Source organism: Natator depressus, chromosome 9 (genome assembly GCF_965152275.1).
Source record: "Natator depressus isolate rNatDep1 chromosome 9, rNatDep2.hap1, whole genome shotgun sequence".
Classification (NCBI taxonomy): Eukaryota; Metazoa; Chordata; order Testudines; family Cheloniidae; genus Natator; species Natator depressus.
In genome coordinates, this window is record NC_134242.1 from 64781422 (window position 1) to 64798367 (window position 16946).

Here is a 16946-nt window from a genome sequence, read left to right on the forward strand (position 1 = left end):
GGATGTGGACCTCAGGCCAAAAAATTTGCGTACCCCACTCTGTGGTCAGATGGAGCATTGCACAGAGCTCACTTAGTCTGGTGGGGCAGTCAGTCGACCCCCTCTTGCCTGAGTCTCTATGACAGTCTCATTCTGGGCTTCGCAGGGTGTTAGTTTCAGTCCCACTGCATGCTTGGGTTTCCCTTTATACTTGACAGGGTTATCTGATCCTGGTTCTCAGGGGGTCTGAACACCTCTTTTGGTTCTTACGGCCTGATTGAAGAATTGGTAAGAGAACCCCAGCCCACCCACGCCACTGGGTTCCAGTTCAGGGCCTTGAAACTAGGCTGGTGGAATTAAGCCTCAACAATTTCTTCTGCTGTGCCCTGAGCCTGTTCTTCTCTGCCTTGGGTCTGTAGGCTTCTCCAGCCTCTTGATCCAGTCATCCCATCTCTAGGGTTTTTTTTCTCTGGGCAGCTTCTCACCAGCTAGTGGGCAGGACTTTCCTTCTCTAGCCTGCTTATTTCTTGGCAACCCCCTTGCTTCTCAGCTCTTTTATTTTCCCAGCTGCTGTGAGGCTGCCAATCAGTGCTGGCGAGCAGTTCCTGCATTAACCCCTTGGTTGCCAGCCCAGCATGGGCTATATACACCCCATGACACAGCCCAATGATCATACTATGATTTCAGCCAAATAAATTGTTTGGAAACTCTGCGGGGCTTGTTCAGTTTGTGTGACTTCTTTCCTGACCCATCTCTTCTGATCTGCATCACTATAACGCTAATAAAAAGTGTCCTTGGCTTTTTGTTTAATGAATATGGTCACCCAAGAGTTATTGGACATGCATCTGTTGAAAATGACCTAAAGGAGAAGATTAGGTAATAGTTTCACAGAATGGCCTCCAAGATATTCTGCAGCGACCCAGGGGGGAAGAGAAAAAAAGGCATGGAAATATAAATGGACTCTAGTGCGCTTTAGATTACTTTTAAGACTCTCTTGTTTGGCATCAGCTGTTCCTAAAACTGCGTCCTGTAGTTTGCTACGAATTACACCTAGCTCTCAGTCCAAGTTAATTGCAACTCTGGCGTGATAGGACCATTCCCTAAAGAATTGGAGGAGGGAGAGGAGAAAGCATATTGCAGTCATTCGTTCCACCTCTGCCTAACAAGGATGAGTGGCCCTCTGATCTGCAGTAGAAAAAAGTTAAGAGCTCAAAGTACTATTGCAAAGAGCTGTAAAACTACTGGGATTGCAGAATGCCCACGAAGGGCAAAGGAAGAAAAACTGCTTGGGTCTGCGAGCTGCCATGAGAGGTTTTGGGAGGTATTTCTGGCTCAGGAAAGTCAGTTCTGGATGGCTTCAGGGTAGTTTTCCAAATACCAGCAGGGAGGAAATGACCAGGAAAGGAACAGGTTCAGAGAGCCTGATTAAAGTGATATGGGCCAGCACTGACATTTCACTGAAGCAAAGGATGGTCTTGTGATTAAAGCAGATTAGTCAGGAGATCTGGGTTCAATCCCAGCAATGCAACAGAGTCCCTGTGACTTGGAGAAATCTCATAAACTTAATTTGCCTCGCTTCCCCATCTATTAATAGTGCTGCTTTCCCCGCACCCGTTGTGTGTCTTGTCAAATCAGGTTGTAAGCCAGACGTGATGCATGAGGGAAGGGCGGGCACACATGGACTGAGCATTCTCAGCATCATCTTCTGAAGCCGCTACCTTCACTCTGCCCACCACTATCAGCAGGCACTGGTCATCTGTCTTGTACTCTTCATGGCAGGGCCTCTTTCACACTCTGTATACGTACAGATCCTAGCACAGTAGGACCCTGATCTCAGTTGGGGTCTCTAGGCAGTGGTGCTGGAACAATTTGTATAGTGGGGTTGCTGAGAACCACTGAACCAAACTGTAAAGCTTGTATATGATGGTAACCACTTCAAGCCAGAGGGTGCGGCAGCACCCCCAGCACCCTTAATTCCAGCTCCTATGTCTCTAGGCACTACTGTAATATAAATAATAGCAAGTTTAGTTAATTAAAAGACATCCCTCAAAATCCTGACAGTCTTCCTTTTAGCCCCTCATCCCCCAGTTTCCTCTGTCCCCACAGTCTTGTCTCCCGCTGCACTTTTCCTTCTTGCCCCCAAAGTAATCCTCACATTCCTGTGTTTCCATATGGTCTCCTGCCTTGGCCACAAATGGTGAATAGCAGGCACCTATCTTCTCTGAGGGCACCTTGGTTTTAAACTCATTGGAAACAAAGGGAGATGGAGTCGGTGGCCATCGTTACTCCCGCAGCCTCACTTCCATGTTCAAATGGTGGCATCTTAGTGAGGACAGCCTGGCTTCAGTCCAGCTGAGAACAATGGGAGATGCCATTTTTAGCAAGGGTAAAAATCATAAAAATGATGTAACTTTTCTTGGTATCAATATAAGCAGCTTTAACAAATACACCTAAACCCATGACAGCTGTCAACTATTTAGTGGTCATGGCTGATTTAGAGGATGTAATTATGTCTGCCAGCTGGTAACCAGAGGCTAGAGTAGTTGTCACCGAGCAAAGAACTTTACTAGAATAAGGAAAACAGTATTACCCCTAAAGCTATACTTGTCACTCTCCCCCTCTCTCTTTAGCCCACTGTAGAGCTTCTGTCTACTACTTTCTCCAGCTCCTCCTTGCCTGGTTTCCTGATACAGATTTAAAGAAAAAGTATGCATAACCTTGCTGTTTCTGCTGGAATTTTCTGTCTGCATATCTTACAGATTTGGTGCATCACAACACCACTGCAGAAGAAATCCTGGAGGTGCTCCAGAAATCAATCAAGCATCAATTTTTTTTACAGGAGCTTTCAGAACAAAACCCCAGCCTATTCTTACTGTACTTCATAATGTGATAGATATGCTCAAAAATCTTGTTTCACCTCAAACTCCTTCCTTTACTGCAAAGAACTGTACTCAGCAAGTGTTATGTTCAGATTAACTTCCCTGAAAATGTCATGAAATTAGACAAGAGGAAAAAAAATAAATAGAAATCCAGGCCTCATTGAGAGTAAAGATTCAATACAGAAATATTCCTAATCATGATATCAGACTCCAAAATCTAGAACTAGATTTGACTTAATATCAGCGAATGTCAAATACTTTGACAGAGGTATTTGCAAAGTCTTGGTAAAATGGTTATTGCAGAACTGTCACAGTGCACACTCCACAGTAGATTACATGACACTAACATAATCAGCATTTCCTGGGCTTCCTCTTAATGTGACTCAACACCAAGACACAGATACAAATATTTACAAAAAACCAAACCCATAAACCAATATGAAGCCACATCACTAACTGATTTATACTTCAAGCCTGAGAGAGGTCTACAATGAGTAGGCAGTCTGACACTAACCAGGCAGAGAATAAAAGGGTTGGGTTGGAGGAGAAATTCCATTTCTCAGTGGGTTATGCAAAATCAGAGGAAGGAAGGAAGCAGCTAGTGATTTGACTAGGAGTGAAGTAAGAACCCACCTAGAGGGATGAAAATTTCAAAGCTTGAAGAAATCAGAGCTGATTCTCTGATTCTCCTCTCATATTGTTATAAATTCAGAACAAACCCTTTGAAGTCAATGGGTCAGATTCTGATTTCAGTTACACCAATGTAAATACTGAATAACTCCACAGATACCAGTGTAGATACTCTGGGGTTACACGGATGTAAATGAAACCCAATCTGTCTCAGTGGTGCTGCATCAGTGTGAATGGATAATCAGGATCAGAGACGGTAACTCCTATATTGTACATTCTACTCAGGTGCTGCAAAAGGTATTGAGGGAGGGTGGGGAATGGACGGGGTGCATACTCTACATAATGAATGTGGAGAGCGTGACCAAGAGGAAATAAAGACAAGCCTGGCAGACAATGGGGAGTCAGGGTTGAAGACATCAATTTTAAAACAACCGATGATGGACATCGTAGTGCTGAGAAGAGGTAACAGCAAAATGACATGGGGTATATGAGTAATGTACATGAACAGTTGCTTTCTGGGAACCTATCATAACGTTGCAGATCCCCCCCAAAAAGTGTTTTAGATTCAACTGAGGTTTTGGGCAAACCTTCCAAAGGGGACCTTGTTTTCTACAAAACAGTTTGCCCATTCCCAGTAAGCAGCAATATTTGGGCCCCAAGACTCTTCAGGAATGAGCTGAAAAGAAAAGAACAGCAGACTGGCTGGCAGCGATACCATGCAAGGAAGAAGGGGATGCTCCTCCCATGGAGCATTCATATCTAGGAAGTACCAGTTTTCCCCAAAGTTTTTGTGCAGTAGAATCAAGAAGTATGTGGGCTAGATTCCACCTGGGTCCCCAACAGTGGAAAGGTTACTGGGGGAGAGGGTTATGAGGGTGGAAAATGGTTAAAACATCTTCCCCTTGCTCCAGGAGCAGTAAGCAACAAGAATAGCCTAAAAATGGGAGGCACTGGGTGGGAAAGGGGCATTGCCCGAGTGGCTGGAAGATGATCTGACTGAAGGTATCTCTCTGCGGTCTCTGCCAGCATAACTCCTCCAGCATCTGTATGTCAGTCTAGTATTTATACAGCACTTATCACCGCAGTAACTAGGTACTGTCCTATCCCACGGGATCATGGCATAAACTAAAACTTCAGGCAGAAATCCTGAATTAAATTAAGGGGAAGCTAAAAGCAGAGAGCAATTTCCCCACCTCTTTCTGGCTTGGGTAAGCAGTGCTCCCTTACAGCTCCCTTTCCTCCTCAGCTGATGCCCTGAGAGCTCCCCCTTTATTTCATTCTCCTTTAACTACTGGTTACAGTGGCAACATAACATGCCTCTCTCCTCCCCCCGCCCGGGGTGAAGAATCTTTTCCTGGGTATAGAGATCTGGCAGTGGGAGAGAGATATAACTCACACTTCCCTGTGCCAGCACTAGTGAGTCTGGCCTCACATTTCAAAAACTGGGTTAGTCTAATAACTTGCCGAAGTGTTTGGGTCACATTCTGTGCTGATTTAAATCCTGCACAGGCCCATTGCTTTCAGGGCGGTTGCAGAGAATTTGCAAACTTAAGCTGTAGAGAACCATTGCTGTAGTATGAATTGAAGATATACAACTTACCATCTAGTGGGGAATCAACTCTCTTGCCTGATAGACAGGAAAATCCTTCTGGTGCATTATATCACTGTCTCTCTTTTCTTGTATGCTGCCAGAGCAGGTTTCCTGCAACACAATGGCCAGAACTATGAAATTTCATGATATTTGCCAGGCAAATTGGAACTGCAAATGATGCTGCAGCTGCAGTCTTTGCTTGGCTAGTAAGCCTGAAAGCCACATTGATCCTTCTCAAGTACAGTGAGATATAACCTTTACTTTTTCACTACATCCAATTTCTTTAGATCATTTTTGTCGTTCAGAGCATTGGCAATCTTTATGGGTAGGTGAGCACAGAAATGTTCCAGGTTGTATTATAAGGAGTATATGAGAGGTGTGACAAGGAAAGGAGGCATTATGAGTATCTCAGAGAGATTACAAGGAAGGCAGATGCAGTATTATAAGAAGTATTTGAAAGGCAGCATGTGGAACAGATATATAGTATTATAAGGAGATACTGACAGTGTTATTATAAGGAGCACTGAGTATCAAAGGATGGAAGATATTTGGGACATTTGGGAAGGAAGAAAAATATTATAAGGCATATGAGTGATGAGACAAGGAAGGGAGCTATTTTGTGACATCCCTGATGCCTTTTATCATAACTGCTGTATTTATCACCCATCATAAACAATTCAGGAATGAGCAGATATTTGGGGCTTGGATAATCCGGGGCTGATGAAGCCACATAAAAGGCTATTGGCAATTTAATGATTGTGATTTATGAAGTTACTTGTGCTGTATGATTGAAAATGTCCTGCCTCAGGAGCCAGTCCTGTGAGGCACTGGGCACCTAAAGTGAAGTCAATAGGGACCTGATTTGCAGAGGTGCTGAGCACCCACAATTGTGATGAAGTAAATGGAACCTACAGGAGGTCAGCACCTCTGTGCTGTGGGAGTGGAAGGCACTCAGCACCTGGCAGGTTCAGGTCTAAAGTGTCACACTAGGGCTGTGACAAATATGTTTAATAAACTTCTGTCACCACCATGAGTATGCACGTGCGTACACACACTCTCCACAGATAGTCTGGAAAGGCACTATGCCCCTGCAACTTCTACAGTTAAAATGATAAAAATGTAATGTCTAGCTAAAGGCAATCAGGGAAGCAGTAATTATCACAGCAGGCCTGAAAATCTAAGCGCTACTTTGGAGGGGCAGGGTGATAGGAAGGAGATACAGCATGTCTTGAATGCAGTGCAGTGAGAGAAATAACTTTTCTTTTTAACTAGAATAGCTTATTCCTCCTTTCTTTAGTAACTAGCAAACACGAACTATTCCATACTGCATAACTATTTCTGTATATTCTCCAGGCCCTCATCCACAGACACCTTCACTCCTCTGTTATATCCATCCTTAAACCCAGAACTTCAAGCAATCCATTCTCCCTCCTCCTACTCCTCATTAGCAATCTCCTTAAAACTCCCTCTCCTCAAGTGGTGTCCTGTGTTTGTCTTATTTTTGGTATTCACTTTTCAGGCAGGGCATGTGTATAAATTTGTGATGCTATATAAGCGTATCATGATAATGCTAATGATTATCATTAATAATTAATGCACATTTGCATCAGCAAAAAACCTGTCTCAGGCTTCTCTTGCAAATGTAAAATGTGCCATGACTTTTAGATGACAACAGGAGATATATGGTGTGGGCCATATTATACAATGGTGTAAGCAGTGAGCAGTCAGGTACTCTAACCTGCACTATTTGGCATTTTGGGGAACTGCAAACCAGGTGGAACTTACATGCTGAAGGGTTTAGTGGGAAAAGATGTATGATAAAACTCGACACCTCAGTGCTGAAGTGACATTCATTTTGCATACCTGCTGACTGCCAAATAGGTGCAAGTTGCACTACTCTACCCACTTACATAAGAACATAAGAACACCATACTGGGTCAGACCAAAGGTCCATCTAGCCCAGTATCCTGTGTCCCGACAGTGGCCAATGACCTATTCCTCAGAGGGAATGAACAGGTAATCATCAAGTGATCCATCCTGTCACCCATTCCCTGCTTTTGGCAAAGAGAGGTTAGGGACACTGTCCCTGCATCCATTTTCTTCCTGATTTTCCTCAATACAAAACTTATATCCATAGTTATGCCACCGCCAGATTTGGATGAGAGGCTTCCATGGCAGTGGCACCTGCTTATACCAACGGCCAAATTTTGCCTGCCTTACATTGGTGTAACCCCAAGTCTAGGTAGGGTAGGGCCTCTCCCACTAGACAGTGACCCAAGCACTTCTGAACAAGTGTAGTTGTTAGAGGCTAAGATACCAGTCTATGAAGAATGAGTGATGCTAAGGGAAGACTGGAACCAGGAATTGTTTTGCTCATTATAAATAGTTATGTTTATGAAGCGAGAGTCAGAAGTCCACAGAGTGCTATGAGTTACCTGGAAATCCTGATCATTACTCAATAACTGTGGTTAGATTGTCTGCTTTGTGAGACTACTTCTCTTTCTGGGATACAATCTCCTTGAACCTTTTTCTGGCAGCATGGATTGTTTTAAGAGACCATACATGTCTCCTTTACAGCAGCAGAATGGATGTAGAGAAGTAACTGTGCTAGCCATTGTATGAGACTGTCTTAACCAAAGCCAGACCAGACAACCTGCACGTATCCTAGGTCAAAAGTCTTCTGTAGTGTCCTATGCTTACCAAGTGTTGCCTCCAGGTGGCTATAAAGAGGAGTCTATCTTGGTATGGATTCCACAGTGTTATTCAGAAGAGATATTGGGGTAGTGTCTTAATATTTATCAATTAAAAGATAACTGATTGATAAGGGGATGAGTTAGATCATAAGGCTACATCCAGCCATCAACACACATAGGAAACTGTCATTGATTTCAATGGGTGGGTAGAGCAAAAATGTACCTGAAGCACCCAATCCAGCTACTTGCGTAGAGGGAAATGCCAGTCAGTAAAGCCATGCCTATCCTTGTGAGTTTGTCAGATGTCAAGGCATCTCTGTTTTCATGTTGTTTTAAATGCTGTGCTTCCTGAAGTAAAATCAACAACCTTGGCTAATAAGCAAAGTGATCTCATGCCGGAAGCTCTGCTATTGGTGGCATTTGATCTTGAAGAAGATGCACTTTTTCAAGATAGACACTGTACCTGACCAACCTAATGCAATAAATCTTTGTAGTTTTAAGCCCTCGGCCCCTCCCACTAATGGAACTTTTGAGAATTCCTCTCTGAGCATGTACAGTCAGAATCAGGACCAAGAGAACAGTTAGTTAGCAGCTGTTATGTCTTTCCTAGATCTTTTTCTCAGTTTTTCCCCCTGTGCTTGTTTATCATGAGCCCAAACTATGATGTCGAGTATCAGGGGGTAGCCGTGTTAGTCTGTATCCAGAAAAATAACAAGGAGTCTGGTGGCACCTTAAAGACTAACAGATTTATTTGGGCATAAGCTTTCATGGGTAAAAAACCACTTCTTCAGATGCATGGAGCGAAAATTACAGATGCAGGCATTACATACTGACATATGAAGAGAAGCGAGTTACCTGAGTTTTTTACCTACGAAAGCTTATGCCCAAATAAATCTGTTAGTCTTTAAGGTGCCACCAGACTCCTTGTTTTTTTTGTGGTTACAGACTAACATGGCTACCCCCTGATACTTGTACAATTGGAGTTACTTTTTCTATTGCTGCATCATCTCAGTCTCTCTTCTCTCTAAGCTGAGGTTCGCTACAAGGGATTTGACAGTCTTTATGTTGAACAGAATTTTTAGTCTGGCAATCATGATTAACTCTTCTCTACAGAGAAGTGCTATTTTAATAAGACTGAGTGAACAGTTCTAACAACATCTTTTTCTTTTCTTTTTTCTTTTTTGAAGACTTTTACACATGGCAGAATTAAGATGCTGTAATTAAGTTTAGATTCAGCATGGCCAATTTTTCTCTAGACCCTTTACAATATTTCTGAAGGTTTCCAATGACCCCATTTATTTCAGATATGTTTTAGAAGCTACAATCAGGCTGACATAGCAAAATCCATGTGTCCTTACCCTCTTTTGACCTATGATTTTTTCTCCCAAATAAAACATTAAAAAATACTTTATAAAGTAGAAAGAAACGTCCAAGGCTCAGGAACTGGACTTGTCTCAGATTTAAACCACAAATATCAAAGTATCAAAATATCAAATATCAAAAATATCAAAAGATGGTCAGGATCATGTGTTAAAGCACTGACCTGCTGAAAACTATGCTCCACGATATTTATATGAAAAAAGCCATATAATAATACTTTTTGCCCTTTCATACAAGGTTCTCAAAGAGCTTTACACATATGAATGTGTTAAACCTTGCAAATCAGCCTCTTCACCTCCCCACCTTGCCTCTGGTTCAGGAAATAAGCTTTACTCCCATTTTACAGATGGAGCAAATAAAACACAGAGAAGCCCAAATAACTTGCTGAATATCCCACAATAAGACTGAGGAAGAGCTGGGAATTCCTGCTCTCAAGAATTCCATCGCTGTTTTGAGGCGTGAGTTAGAGGAAAACCAAACAGCCTCAATGTTGCACCTTGAAAGTGTGGGTTGGAATTCAGGTGTCAGATTCTAGGAGTCCATATTCGGTTATCCTGATGTCAGTTGCTTCAGAGAAGGGACAGCCAAGCTTGCAAAGGGCTGATGATTATGTTCTGTTACTGTTCTCTGAATTACCAAGAAAGCCAGACCTCTTTTGCTCACAGAAGTCCCCACCCAGCTCTTACTCACAGCAACTATGGAATGGAATCTCCATCCTTAGAGGTTTTTAAGGCCCAGCTTGACAAAGCCCTGGCTGGGATGATTTAGTTGGTGTTGGTCCTGCTTTGAGCAGGAGGTTGGACTAGATGGCCTCCTGAGGTCTCTTCCAACCCTGATCTTCTATGAACTAGACACTTAACCAAAAGCATGAGAATAAGGTACTCCCTATATTACATCCATCTGGGACCCTAACAGTTCCTTAAAAGCTAAGAGCTAGGCAGGATGGAGGATGAATTTAAGGAAGAAATAAGCATAAGGAAGAAAATAAAAGCACTTTAGGACTTCTATCAGGGAGTAGCCGTGTTAGTCTGTATCCACAAAAACAACAAGGAGTCCGGTGGCACCTTAAAGACTGACAGATTTATTTGGGCATAAGCTTTTGTGGGTAAAAAAACACTTCTTCAGATGCATCTGAAGAAGTGGTTTATCTGAAGAAGTGTTTTTTTACCCATGAAAGCTTATGCCCAAATAAATCTGTTAGTCTTTAAGGTGCCACCGGACTCCTTGTTGTTTTTGTAGGATTTTTGCATTCAAGTCTTTATTGTGTATTCTGATGTTATACCAAAGGTTTTAAAGGAAGGGATAGAGTTTAGTGAAAAATCTAGATGTGCCATATAACTCCATAACTTTATCAATAGTCTTCTAGGGCTTTTGTCAGTTGGTTTTACAGGAAACTTTGTAGAAAGTTAATTGAAGAAGATCCAGGTGAATTGGATGCCTGGAGACAGTGTCCTTTTGTCATGGCATTAAACATTGTTCCAATGCACATGTAGAGTCACAGCTCAAACTAGCCCTGTTGAGGCATATAATAAAAAGATCAATAACCAGCAGTGGCTTCTCATCTTTCCAAAAAAATCTTAGACGCTGTGGGGAAAAAGCGGCAACGGGGGTGGGCATACCCAACCGGAATCTACAGCTAGATGCTGTATGGGGCTGATATCCTTACAGACACTCACCTTCTAAAAGAGGGAGGGAGATTTCTGGTTCCTGTTTTATCCTGAGAAATTACATTCCTGCATGAACAGTGTAAGATAATCACATTGGAACTGGATCAGTGAAGAAGTGTGAAAAATGTGCCAGCATTCAAGCATCTATTTGAGAACATGCATTTACCAGTCTTGGGAGTGAGAGAATAAGAAAGTATATAATTCAACATTTCCTTTTGATCTGTAAACTACTTTTTTCTTCAGAGTTAATTTGCTTAAAAAATGCACAAAGGGGGAGGGCAAGGAAAAAAGTAAATGTGCTAAAATGTGTTTGACAGAAATTCAAATGTTTGGGAGGAAGTGTGTTTGTTATTCCATGCAGACAGAGCATCAGTATTTGCTCTGCTTAGTTGGGTGCATTAATTCAATGCCAAAAAGGATTTTAATACAGTGTTAGATTTGAGATTAAAACTCAAAAACCTGAGCCTCTGTCTCCAATAAGGAAATCTGCTCCAGTCGAGTGGCAGCACTGTGCAAACTGCTAATGTTGATGCTGTGCAGTGGCGCAAAGCAGGCTTACGTTGGTGCGGCTGAATCCAGTAAATAACTGGGGTGTTACTTTGGTGTAACCACAGCATCGCAGTCACACTAGTGTGGATTTCCTTAACGTAGACGGGCCTGAGGAAATGTACAGACTGTCCCTGCACCTTACCTCCCTACCCCATCACACGTATGCAGCGTGAAACAATCTTTAATTACATCATTGGTTAACACTGGGCAGTTATGTGACATTTCTTGAGTGATGATGAAGAGATGGGTGTTGCCTGAAGCAATGAGGTAAATTAAATTTATTTGGGTTAGATTGTCCCCAAAAGGGATAGTAAAGCAATGCTTTTATAGGACTGCCTGGGCCCTTCCCAGGAGCACTGTTGGTGGCTGCATGCCACTCAACCCATACTTACTGGACTTAACATCAAGGGAGGAAATATGCCTAGCCTCATATCCTGTCAGTCAGTTGGGAAGACAGTGACTGGGCTGTGCAGCCTGAAAGGAGGCAGGCTTTTGGGAGGCATCCAGCTGTTATCAGCCAAGATGACAGAGAGGGAGCCCTGCCATCAAACTGAATAATTTATAATTAACTATCTGTATTACATTAGCATGTAAATGCCCCAAGAAGGGACCAGTGTATCAGGAACTGTACACACACACATATAATGGAAAAATAGTTCTTTGCTCAAATAGCTAGCAGTGTAGGTGAAATTTGCCCTCCTTTTCCTCATGCCCAGGGTATATTTGCACATTTGGTTTCTATGCCAAAGTCAAGAGATATGGCCTGCCACCTAGGGACACCTCGGGCTGCAGAAACTCCATTACTCTGGCAGAGAGGAGAGAGCCTGGGATATTACACAGAACCACTTGCAGTGGAAGTGGGGGAATTAGTGTCTAGACTGCAGGTAGCTCCATTCCTCCCAGCAGTGAAGCAAGTTCCTTCCTCCCCTAACCCATCAGCAATGGGGAGGAATGGATCACTCCTGACCATCTCAGGAACACAAGGCATAGCTTATGCAGTGTGTTGGGGATTGTACGCCCCACACCACTGTACAACCTGGATTCAGGACTTAGCCCATTGTTTGTACAGAAAAGTTAGTAAAGTCAAAAAGTACGTTGAGATCCATGTGAGCTAGAAGTGCTATAGAAAATCAGATCACAATCATTGCTGAATTCATCACATTATTAGTCAAATTAAATACACATAATTTAAAAAAATAAACATGCTTGCATCATATTCATTGCTTATCTTCGTAATGGAGGTCCAATCACCCACCCCCATGCACCTAATGTGTGTAGCATAGAAACAAGCATACTAATTGCAAACCAGTGCTAACCTGTCCCCAGTATACCGCTCCTGGGACAGGAATCATGGGAATGGTATGTCAGATGACAGATTCAGGGGCAGCCACACTGAAACACAGGGGACCACTGTCCTAGCTCCTAATCTCTGCCCTGCAATGACTCCTTGGTAACCTGTGCTGCAGAGGACTCACGGACTGTAAATTCAACAGCTGCTAAGACACCAAGGAATTGTGGCGCAAATATATATCGTACTCCATGGTTCCTCTTTTTCCACTAGGGATATGTGTGAACTGAACTACTTATCCCAACACCCCTAAACTTTGTGGAAGGGGTTTTTGAATGAAAAACCCAGATTCTAGCTGTGCAAAGGACCATTCTCTTTATAATGGGCTAAAGTAAAACCACCGAACCACACTGAAGTTTGGCGTGTTAAAGTCTGGATCCAAATTCTGTGACTTGGTCCAATTTCTGTGTGGCACCTGTTTATCTTGGAAGATGATGGTGTAAGCACTAAAGTGGTTCAGTTATCGTGCGTCACACTGCAGCATCGTCAGTGGCTCAAAAAAAATCCAATTCTTGAGTGACAATCCTTGCCACAGAGAATGAAACCAGCACACCTCTAGTGCTTGTGGCCTGCTGCACTTTCCTCTTTTCTTTCCTCGGTCATCCACTTCTCTGCAGCCTCTTTGACTTCCTGGTGCAACACAGCTCTCCAATGTAGACTGTTACTTGCCTCATCCTCCCAGCTTGCAGTGTCAATGCTGAACGTTTTCAAGTCCCTCTTGGAAATGTCCTTGAACCTGAGCTTAGCTTGGCTCTGTGACCTTGGAGCATCAGCAAGTCCTCCATACAGGAGATCCTTTGGCATGCATCCGTCATCCCTCTGGTGCAGATGACCAAGGCAAGGAGACGTCTGTGTTTAAGTATAGTGATTACACTCAGTAATTTCACTTTTCCGAAGTACTTCTGTGTCAGGAACTTCGGTTTCCCACTTGTAAATTAAAAAAAAAAATTGTTCCCCACTGTGATAAATTAGGCCAAATTGCTGATGAATACAAAGAATTAACACTAACTTATTTTCCTAATGCTTTGCCTCATTTACAAATGTTGTAAAAGCCCATTAGGTACATTAAAAAAAAGTACATCAAGTAAAAATTAAACCCTCTACAGGAAACAAAGTAAAATATTTAATAATATAATGAAGACTCATTAATGTAATGTTCTTTTTTTAAGATTAAAAATTCACAAGGATTGTCACATCTCTTGTCTTACCAGATGAGGTTTTTTTGTAATAGTTATTTGTGCTGTATTTTCATAAATGTTTACAGCTATATTTTCATTTCCCTCCTCTTTTGCTTTATTAAATACATTTCAAACTTGCTCACCTTTCAGAAATATTTTTGCCATATCTGGACGATTGTCATTTTACAATCTGCCCTGTGCACTGTCTCACCTGCAAGCTAGGAAACAAACAGTGACACTGATTGTTATAAGCTGTCTCCAAGTATCTTGCTACACCAGCCCTATACCTGGCAGAGCATACCTCCCCCAGCACACCAACTGGCATATTGTGGGGGGTGTGGGAGCAGAGTCAACGCTCCACCCATTCCCTGCCCCTTCCCCATTCACATGCTTGGTGGTGAAGAAGGTAGCAGCTCCAACGAGGCTGTCTCCCCTCTGTGCTGCTACACATGGTGTAAGTGGCTGGTGCAGTGGAATAAGGGGCTGCCTTACATCCTCTTACTTACCTCATGAGTGCACAGCACAGGCTACAGTCTCACCTTAAATAGTTTGGTAAATTCTGTAAAAATACAAACCTCTGGATATGTTTAAACCATTGTGCATACAATCTATTTCTGACAATTCCTCTTTCAGTGGACTGTCTTTGTCCAGGTTTCAGACTAACAGCCGTGTTAGTCTGTATTCGCATCCGATGAAGTGAGCTGTAGCTCACGAAAGCTTATGCTCAAATAAATTGGTTAGTCTCTAAGGTGCCTTTTCTTTTTGTCTTTGTCCAGAGTCCTAGAAATGGCTCAAAGAATTTAAGGTATAATATGATAATCCATTGCAATTCATGTCAGATCTCATTAGATCTTGCAATCGGAAAAGGATTGAGCTCAGTCAACACGTGACTAGGAGGCCTCTATGGGAAACCAAGGTGGCATTAATCATTCTGAATCCATACAGAATTATTTCCACAATATGTGTGTGAGTGAGCACAGTGCTGAGTCTTTCAAATGAGAACTGAAAGTATGACTTTCTATAGTTCTTAAAGATTTCGTTTAGCTCAGTGGTGGGCAACCTGCGGCCCGCGGGCTGCATGTGACCCGTCAGAGTAATCCGCTGGCAGGCCATGGGACAGTTTATTTACATTGACCATCCACAGGCACGGCCGCCTGCAGCTCCCAGTGGCTGCAGTTCGCCGTTCCCAGCCAATGGGAGCTGTGGGAAGGAACAGTCAGTCCACGTCGTTTCCCGCAGCTCCCATTGGCCAGGAACGGTGAACTGCGGCCACTGGGAGCTGCGGGCATCCGTGCCTTGAACTGTCAGTGTAAACAAACTGTCTCGCGACCGGCCAGTGGATTACCCTGATGGGCTGCGTATGGCCCACAGGGCACAGGTTGCCCACTACTGGTTTAGTTTGTTGCAAAAGTAAGGACATTAGTCTCAGTTTCATAGAGAAATTCCAAAATAGGTTATTACTAGAGTTGGGTGAAATTTATCAGATAAAGCTTTTTTTCACTTAAAAATGCATATTTGGGTCGGCCAAAACATTTAGTGAATTTGTGTTGAATTCACTGAATTGTTTCAGTTGAAAAAAATGAAAGAAAGAAAAGTCCCAAAAAATGTTTCATTTCAACATTTTCAAAAGGAAATAGAAAAAAGAAAAGAAGTACTTGTGGCACCTTAGAGACTAACCAGTTTATTTGAGCATGAGCTTTCGTGAGCTACAGCTCACTTCATCGGATGCATTCTTTTCTTTTTACGAATACAGACTAACACGGCTGTTACTCTGAAACCTGTCAAAAGGAAATGTGATTTTCATTGAAAACTACTTTTCCTTCAGAATTTTACTTTCATTTTATTTAAAAAAGGCAAAAACTCTAGAAAACAAAATAAAATATTTCAAGTTGGGTCAAATTAAACTTTTGGTTGACCCAGAACTAAATTTTTTTTCAACTTTTTCATTATGGAAAAAAAAATTAAAATGCTTTGTTGTGGGTCAACTTAAAATGAAAATGTTTTGAGTTTTTGGTTCAGCAACTGAACCTATAATTGGTTATTTGCACAACTCTAGTAATTAGTAGAGATTGGTGAAGATATAGGTTGGTGGAAAGAAGTGAAAAATGTTCCCCAATTTGTGACATGATTTTGCACTACCCACCCACTCCCAGTAGAAACAAAGTCCGAAGAGTGAACATTTCTTGTAATGAAATATAGACGAATACAAAAGTCATCTTATATGGAAAAATTTCACACAGAGCCATAATAGGAATTTTGAAGAAAATCTGCAAGCATGAGTAAGAAGTGGTGACTACAGGTCACATGATTTATAGGAATGGGCACAGCAGCTGGGAGCCAAGCCTTCCTGAATGCCATTCCCATCTTCACCACTGCCTAGCCTTAATAATGTATTGAACATATGTGGTGCTTCTCCACCTCTGTTAAGATCCCATTCAGTAAAGCACTCAAAGCCAATGAGTCATGTAAGCATGTCCTTAAGTGCCTTGCTGAATCAGGGCCTAAATCAGTGTTCTCAGCACCTCTAATCAGGCATGAAAATACCATTGTCTCTCTTTTATAGACAGCAACAGTAAAGTAATTTCTTGAAGGTCACATAGGAAAGTATAATCAGAACAGGGATCAAAGTATCATCAGACCCAGGTCTCCTGAATTTCAAACCATACCTAATACTCTCAGGACTCAAATACAAGGGGGGAGAGGTTAATCTGCAGCTTTTTGCTGCACATCAGATAAAATGCATTATGCAAACTGCAGTGATAGTCTGCACACTGTCAGTGTGTATCATTGTGTAGACATAGTGGCAGTTTGAAGCCAACTGAGGGCATGGGGTACATGTAGGGTATCCCAAGCTCCTTTGCCTCACTGCTGAGCATTCTAGGATTTTTCTCACTGTTGTGATACAAGAGAGCCAGGGAGCAGTTGTAGAGTGGTGGAGGGGAAATATATAAGCTGTCGGCTAATTAAGGTGTGGTTCCCTTTAGACTAGGGAGCGTTACTACAGGTTAATTGGAGCACCTGTAGTCAATTAAGCCCTGTCAAGAACCTAATA

General features: G+C 42.4%; 1 long non-coding RNA gene across 4 annotated transcripts in view; it reads right to left on the reverse strand.

Moving 5' to 3' along the window:
• The window catches only part of LOC141994225 (uncharacterized), a 307753-nt gene that overhangs the window by 128508 nt on the left and 162299 nt on the right, over window positions 1-16946 (reverse strand). For all 4 annotated transcript variants that reach the window (XR_012641044.1, XR_012641042.1, XR_012641041.1 and 1 more), the window contains exon 2: window positions 5089-5190. This is a non-coding gene — a long non-coding RNA (uncharacterized LOC141994225). The remainder of the gene's footprint in view (window positions 1-5088; window positions 5191-16946) is intronic.